The sequence below is a fragment of the Centroberyx gerrardi genome, chromosome 5 (assembly GCF_048128805.1).
Source record: "Centroberyx gerrardi isolate f3 chromosome 5, fCenGer3.hap1.cur.20231027, whole genome shotgun sequence".
In the NCBI taxonomy this organism is placed as follows: domain Eukaryota; kingdom Metazoa; phylum Chordata; class Actinopteri; order Beryciformes; family Berycidae; genus Centroberyx; species Centroberyx gerrardi.
Window position 1 is genome coordinate 36599552 of NC_136001.1, and position 8012 is coordinate 36607563.

At 44.0% G+C, this 8012-nt stretch overlaps 1 protein-coding gene across 1 annotated transcript in view; it reads left to right on the plus strand.

Annotated features, from left to right (window-relative positions):
- The first annotated feature begins 4709 nt into the window (after positions 1 to 4709).
- Positions 4710 to 8012, plus strand: part of st3gal8 (ST3 beta-galactoside alpha-2,3-sialyltransferase 8) — a 21040-nt gene continuing 17737 nt past the window's right edge. The window contains exon 1 of the mRNA XM_078283672.1: positions 4710 to 4765. The gene's annotated coding sequence lies outside the window, so the exon portion shown is untranslated. The remainder of the gene's footprint in view (positions 4766 to 8012) is intronic.

The following is an 8012-nucleotide window of genomic DNA, read 5'->3' on the forward strand; positions in this document are numbered from 1 at the left end:
AGGCTGTAATGTCACAGTGTTACAGGCTGTAATGTAACGGTGTTACAGGCTGTAATGTCACAGTGTTACAGGCTGTAATGTAACAATGTTACAGGCTGTAATGTCACAGTGTTACAGGCTGTAATGTAACGGTGTTACAGGCTGTAATGTAACAGTGTTACAGGCTGTAATGTCACAGTGTTACAGGCTGTAATGTCACAGTGTTACAGGCTGTAATGTAACAGTGTTACAGGCTGTAATGTCACAGTGTTACAGGCTGTAATGTAACAATGTTACAGGCTGTAATGTCACAGTGTTACAGGCTGTAATGTAACGGTGTTACAGGCTGTAATGTCACAGTGTTACAGGCTGTAATGTAACGGTGTTACAGGCTGTAATGTAACGGTGTTACATGCTGTAATGTAACAATGTTACAGGCTGTAATGTCACAGTGTTACAGGCTGTAATGTAACGGTGTTACAGGCTGTAATGTAACGGTGTTACAGGCTGTAATGTCACAGTGTTACAGGCTGTAATGTAACGGTGTTACAGGCTGTAATGTAACGGTGTTACAGGCTGTAATGTCACAGTGTTACAGGCTGTAATGTAACGGTGTTACAGGCTGTAATGTAACGGTGTTACAGGCTGTAATGTCACAGTGTTACAGGCTGTAATGTAACGGTGTTACAGGCTGTAATGTAACGGTGTTACAGGCTGTAATGTAACGATGTAAAGATACAGGAGAGACTGACAGCAGAGCAGGGCCGGACTGGGAAAATCATTCAGGCCGGGAAATATAGCGCAAAATATAGCCCCAGTCAGGCCACTTTTTAAGCGGGGGGTCTGGGGGAAAAGTTTTTGTTACAAAGACTTAATTTCCTGCATTCTGGTGAATTTTAGTGCATGTGAATCACAAACTAATGAGCCAGCAACTGCTTAGTACAATGTACTGTTACGAACCTCAAATAAAACCAAAGGTACATATCATTAAGGAGGGAGACGACACAAGGACTAACGTTTAACCAATATTTATTAAATAATAAATAACTAAATAAATAACTAATGTACTTACAAAATAGAAAATGAGGTGTGGGCATCAGTTCATCAGTGGTGGGTGCAGGGTGTTGAATGAAGTGTAGGGGTGTCAAACTAGAGTAAGTGTGTGAGATGCAAAAAAACTAAAACAAATTAACATATATACAACAGCTTAGCTGGAGGTACTGCAGGAGTCAGGAGGGATGGCCAGCTGCTGGGTGAAGGTGGGCTCAGGCAGACCCTCACTGCCCTGACTGCCAGCCTGCAGGTGGGCAACTCTTTTTTCCACCGTCCATCTTCAAGCGCCGGTTATGCTTGAGTAGAGCCAAAATTACAACAGCTTTTAGCCTTCCGTGCCTGGCTGGCTGCCTTGTTTCTATTGGCCAGGTGGGTATTCGTCACAGCGCAGCGTTCACAACACTTCCAAACGAGGTGGGGGGGAGAGGCGACCGCGCCCACTTAGGAGACAGGAAGTGTATACCATTTCATACCATTGGCGCAGCTTGTAATGCATCATCTTGTGTATAGAGCATCTTTGCTATTGCGCCGCCGCAGCTATTGTAGAAACACTGGCCTGGCCTGGCCTGGCCTGGCCTGGCCTGGCCTGCTTCTAAGTTCAGTGGCCTGACCGCGGGCAAAAAAAACCAAAAAAACATTTTTTTTTTTTTTAATCTGCGGGCCATTTAGCAGGCCAGGCCACCGGGAAAACTCTCGGTGCTCCCGATGGCCAGTCCGGGCCTGTGTGTGTGTGTGTGTGTGTGTGTGTTTCTGGATGTCTGTTAGCCTTTACTGGAGATTTTAACCTTGACTGTGTCTGTGTGTCTGTGTCTGTGGCTCTGTCAGTATAGGCAGAGGTTAGAATAGTAGTAGTAGCAGTAGACAGGATGTGACACAGATCTTTGGTCTTAATAGGGTTGTAATGTGTGGTTCTGTATTTCCTCCCAGATAGGAAGCTACAACCCTTATTTCTTTAAATTACTGTCTGTCTCTCTCTCTCTCTCTCTCTCTCTCTCTCTCTCTCTCTCTCTGTCTCTCTCTCTCTCTCTCTCTGTTTGTCTTTATCTCTCCTGTTAGTGTCACTCATGTTAATTCATTTAGACTGAACCCACCAATCACGTTCCCCCTGCAGTCAGACATTCTGCTGATCCAGAGTCACTTTCAGATCGACATCTAGATGTCCTGTCTGTCTGGAGCTGTTCCCACAATGCAACACAACAACACTAGCACTACACTACACGTTTCCCTCCACATCCACCAGGTGGAGAAACAATGGAGAATGCAGAGTAGAGGCTGTTTACCGTAAATATCCTGAATGAACGAATTCATGAATTAATGAATTCTTATCCTGAATGATTAATCACTTACAGGATTATAAGACACCAGGAAATATTACAAAACAAAATAAAATAACAGTTCTCCAAAACTTATTATTAGAGATGGGACGATATATCCAAACTCAATATATCTCAATACAAACTGTCAGTCTGCATGTTGTGTCAGGAACATGAATGGTGATATCAGCTCCATGTTATTCTGCTGTCAGGAACATGAATGGTGATATCAGCTCCATGTTATTCTGCTGTCAGGAACATGAATGGTGATATCAGCTCCATGTTATTCTGCTGTCAGGAACATGAATGGTGATATCAGCTCCATGTTATTCTGCTGTCAGGAACATGAATGGTGATATCAGCTCCATGTTATTCTGCTGTCAGGAACATGAATGGTGATATCAGCTCCATGTTATTCTGCTGTCAGGAACATGAATGGTGATATCAGCTCCATGTTATTCTGCTGTCAGGAACATGAATGGTGATATCAGCTCCATGTTATTCTGCTGTAGTAATCACTAATGAGACTCTTGACCATCACAGTTTCACAAGCTCTCCATCCAAATTATATTATTGTCACTTTGTAATGACGTTTTTAAATTGTTGTTTACATTCTAGCAGCCAATGGCATCGCTGGAAAGATTTGAGTCTCAGAAATAAACAGAATTCTGCACAGTCAGACTTTGTTGTCACTGAACTTTTATTGATCACATGGTATCGTGTTGTATTGATCTTGAACTCAGATCACGTATTGAATCGGACCGTGAGGTAACCAGATCATCCCGCCACTAGTTATTATATATAGTTTTTGGATATTTGATATTGGCCATTCATAAGTGTTAGATACACAAGAAACACATACATGCCATCTAGACAAAACACGTGTGTACCATGCAACACACATGCATCTCCTTAGTCTGAAAGCCTTTGCCAAAGCATGTACTGTCCTGCATCCACCCACACACACACACACACACACACACACACACACCCTCAGTGCATGCCCATGTAACCGCATGCACACACACACACCTTTAGCTAGGTGTGTGAAATCCATGCATGTTGGCATGAATGCTTTTCACAAATAAATTAGGTCATTTTACACAAACATAATCTCTCAGCTTCAATATCTCAACACTAATATCTCTACATTAATGTGCTGATGGATTAATCTGCTGAATTATCTATTTTCATCTTTCGTTCGTTCTTTTTTAATGTCATTTTACCAGACAAATTCTGCTTGCTGGTAATTTTTTATTTAGTTTGACAATTTCGCTTTTGCTTGTAAATGTTTTAATCCGTTTATTTTATCCTGAATTTGAATTTATTTTATATCCTGAATTTCCCCAAGGGGATCAATAAAGTGCTGTCTTATCTTATCTTATCTTATCTTATCTTATCTTATCTTATCTTATCTTGTCTTATTTTATGTAAAGCACTTTGAGTTACATTCTGTGTATGAATGGTGGGGATATAAAAATAAAGTTATTATTATCATTACTGATGGGAAAAAGACGCACAGCAGCTCTGACAGCCTGACAGGCTCTGTTGCTGAATTTGAACACACTGAAGTCTGGGAAGTAACAGTTCACTCTGGATTACAGTAATCAGATTACCAAACAGTATCTGTGTTCTCTTTCATTACTGGAAAACAGTGTAGCCTACTTACTTTCTTTATACCTTCAGTATAGTAGGCTACAATTTAGAGGGAAGCTATAAAAAAACTGTAAACTACATGCATAATATCCTATAGGAATACTATAGATACAAAATACCATAAAGTCACTATAACCTCACCGTTAAGTTCCACTGTAAAGCCCTGTGATTATTATATGAGTATTAAAGGAATCTGACAGTGATTTTTCCTTCAATTACAGGAGTTTCGAGGCTTAAACAGCTACGTCAGGTTTCTGGAAAAGGAAGTGGATGTTCAGTGAAGTCTGTGTAAATTATCATAACATTTATTTTAATTATGTTTATTATAATTCTATTAATTCTGGGACATTTAAAATCTTCGGAGCTTTCTGAGCTTTACTTCTTCTGGTGTTTTCTGTTTTGGAGTGCGGGCGTTTCTGTTTCCCGTTAGCCGCTTTAATCACACTGTTGCGAAACTGCTGCAGGGAGAGTCACACACACACGCACACAATAAAAAACCCACACAAAACACCACACACACGGGAACCGCACGCACACTCTAACCCCCACCCCCCCCCCCCCCCCCCCCCCCCCTCACTCTCTCTCTCTCTCTCTCTCTCTCTCTCTCTCTCTCTCTCTCTCTCTCTCTCTCTCACACACACACACACACACACACACACACACACACTCCCCCCCCCCCCCCTCGGAGGGCAGGGCTAACTGAGCTGCATCATGCCCAGATCACCGCTGCACAAAGAAAACTCTCCATCCAGCCGCTTTAACATGTAAGTCTTCAGCCTTTAAACCCATTTCTGCTGCTTGAATCCACACTTTACCCGCTGCGCGTTTGTGTGTGTGTGTGTTGTGTGTGTGTGTGTGTGGGCGCGTGTGTGTGTGGTGTGCGTGGGTATGTGTCCATGTGTGTGTGTGTGCTGTATATATCTCTGGCTGAGGGGAACAGACGGCTGGAAACTTCGGAAAGTTTCCCAAACTAGCTGCCGACATCTGCCGAGCCGCTTTCCCCGCTTTAAGAGCTTACTGGGCGGAATGGTTTCTAATGGTTTCACTGGTGGGAAAGACAGACAGACAGAGAGAGAGAGAGAGAGAGAGAGAGAGAGAGAGAGAGAGACCGCTGAGAGACAGACAGGAGAGGGGGTCGATCACTCTTTAAGGTGGAACAAACTGTCTTCCGCACTTTCTGACTGTCTGTCTCTGCTGTGGCTAAACTCACTATTACACTTCCTATAGTACTCCTATAGTATTCTTATAGGGACTGTAGAAGTCTGTCTATGGTACTTTTATCTTATATAGTATCACTGTAATATCCCTATAGTATTCTTATAATATTAATTTAGAAAATTATAGTGCGCCTGTACTCAGTAGTGAGTTTTTGGTGACTTTCTCCCATGGTGCCTCTATAATATTCCTATAGTATTTGCTCTGTATGGGACAGGATGTCTGTAATGCTCTTGGTTGGGGAATAACGGGTTGAGTCTGAAACACAGAACTGGAAACACATTATTATACACACACACACACACACACACGCATGTTCCTGGAGGGCTGGGAGAGAGACATTGAGAGAGAGAGAGAGAGAGAGAGAGAGAGATATCTAGGGATGGTGGCATTGTGGTGAGCGAGGGAAATGTCCTCCTATCTATTTGGACGGTTATAATTATAGAGGCAGCCAGTCCTGATGCTATATCTGAACTAGCAACAGATTGTTAGAAACTTGTCTGTCTGCCTGTCTGTCTGCCTGTCTGTCTGCCTGTCTGCCTGTCTGTCTGTGTGAGTCAGGGTAATTTTCTAAAGTGAATAAGAAGCCTGCTAGTGGTTTTGCTCCGGCCTGCTGCTGGCTTCACTAACTCACTAACAGTGTGTGTGTGTGTGTGTGTGTGTGTGTGTGTGTGCATGAGATAAGGACATGATGGTTAGGAGAGCTGATAGTCTGCTGCTCTCCAGCCTTCTTGATGTGTGGATCTCTAGTAGCAGTAGGCCTAGTAGCAGCAGTAGTAGTAGTAGTAGTAATAGTAGCAGCAGCAGCAGTAGTAGTAGTAGCTAGTAGCAATTGTTACGAAGCACTTCAAATTGGATAAAATTATCCCTAGATACTGCCTAGCAACTGCTACACTATGTCCGGTCAGAACACAAGAATTCAATGTCCAAGGTTGAGGAAACTTTAATAAATCCCAATCACCAGTCCACTTCTCACCTCACTTTCCCAGTGTTGTTTACTAGGTGTGGTTTTCTTAGCTGCACGCACAAACAAACACTTAAAGGTTGGAGTCGGCTAAGACCTGGTAGAGAAAACAGCAGCACAACAGCACACTATGAAATAGAGGACTGAACTGGCCCTTATGAGTCCTAATTTGGGTGACTGCCTAATTTAAATGTCCATGGGGGCACCAAATGACTGCCTGGAAATTATGAATAGCTGGTCTTTAACGGTTCCAACTGACCAGAGAGCTCATGGAGACTAGCATCACCACAGACCCAACTGCCAAGTCCTCTTTGTCCTTTTGCCACTTGTGGCGGGTCTGACGGCCAGGTAAGTAATTACGGGTGAAGCAGTTCCAGAACTGATCACTGAGAATTTGGCTGTGTCTCCACCTTTTCCTACTCAGCAATTCAGACTCTGGATAGACCACCTGTGGCAAGGCAGAGTCGGCAGCTTTGGCTCCAAGTGTGGTATGAAGGGCTGCTTTGATAGACCTGGTCTCTCTTTCCCAGGATCCACCAAAGTGGGGAGCATTGGGTGGATTAAACCAGAACTCTACCTGATGTACGGCCAGTTGGTCTTTCAGGGATAGTGTTTTGAAAGCTTCTTGTATGTCCCTATTGCCACTTTTGAAATTGGTCCCCTGATCTGATAAGACTTCATGAGGTTTTCCTCACCTGGAATGACTCAGAATGACTCAGGTTGCCACAAGAACTCAGGGCCTTGACTCCAGCGGTTACATCCCTTGATCTGAGACAGTATCCTGCCATGTGTAATGTCATCCGTGGTGTTATTCTGCGAGTTAACATAGCACCATGCTTGTAGATCTGTGAGCTCCTGTATCTCGGAAATCCTTGTGCCAACAAACACCTTGAACTTGCGGGACTCTGACTGGAGCCAGGTCAGGACCATAGAGGAGTCTGTCCAATAGGTGATGTTGTGGATCTCTAATGTAAGCTCTTTCTTCAGGACTACTGTCAGCTGGGCAGCTGTCAGAGCTGCACAGAGTTCTAATCTGGGCATAGATTGTTGTCTCTTTGGTTCTACTCTGGATTTCACAGCTAGGAAAGCCACCTGGACCTGTCCTGTGGCATCTTCTGTGCAGAGATAGCCTACTGAACCATATCAAGTCAGAGCTTGTGTAGCACTTAGGCAGTGAGATTTCTGACAGTTGTGGAAGCTCATTCTCCTAGACAAGCCAAGCATTAAGCAGGTCGTCAGGTAGACTCCCGCTTCTTGTCCCAGAGCCTTTGTACGAGGATCTTTGCCTGAGTAACATATGGGCTTATAAAGCCCAGGGGATCAAATTGGCTGGTAAGAACTTGGTAGATATTGCGCATAGTGGGAACAACTTTCCCCGTTTGGCCTTGCTTGTGAGTGTGTCTAAGAGATACTGCCACACCAACCCGGGCAAACTCTTGAGGTTCTGAACCGTCCTGGGTGAACCACAGCTGGCTACCCTCTGACCTGGACTCAGGAGGCAGATGGCTTATGACCTCTGGATGGTTACTGGCCCACTGGCGTAGGTCAAATCCATCATCTTGCAGCTTGTTGGCTAGATCTTTGGCTTCAGACTCTGCAGGTAGGCTTTGCAGCCAATTATCTACATAAAAGCAGCGTCCCGCTTAAGTGCACACTTCCTTCTCAGGCTTACTGTGGTCCCTCATATGCTTTTGTAGGGCAAACGTCGCACAGCAGGGGCTACAGTTTGACCCGAAAGGTAACACCTGCCACTGATAGACATCGGGGTGGTTCCTTTTTGTTCATATCTCACCATATGAACCTGAGCAACATTACTTATATGTCACTGCTTA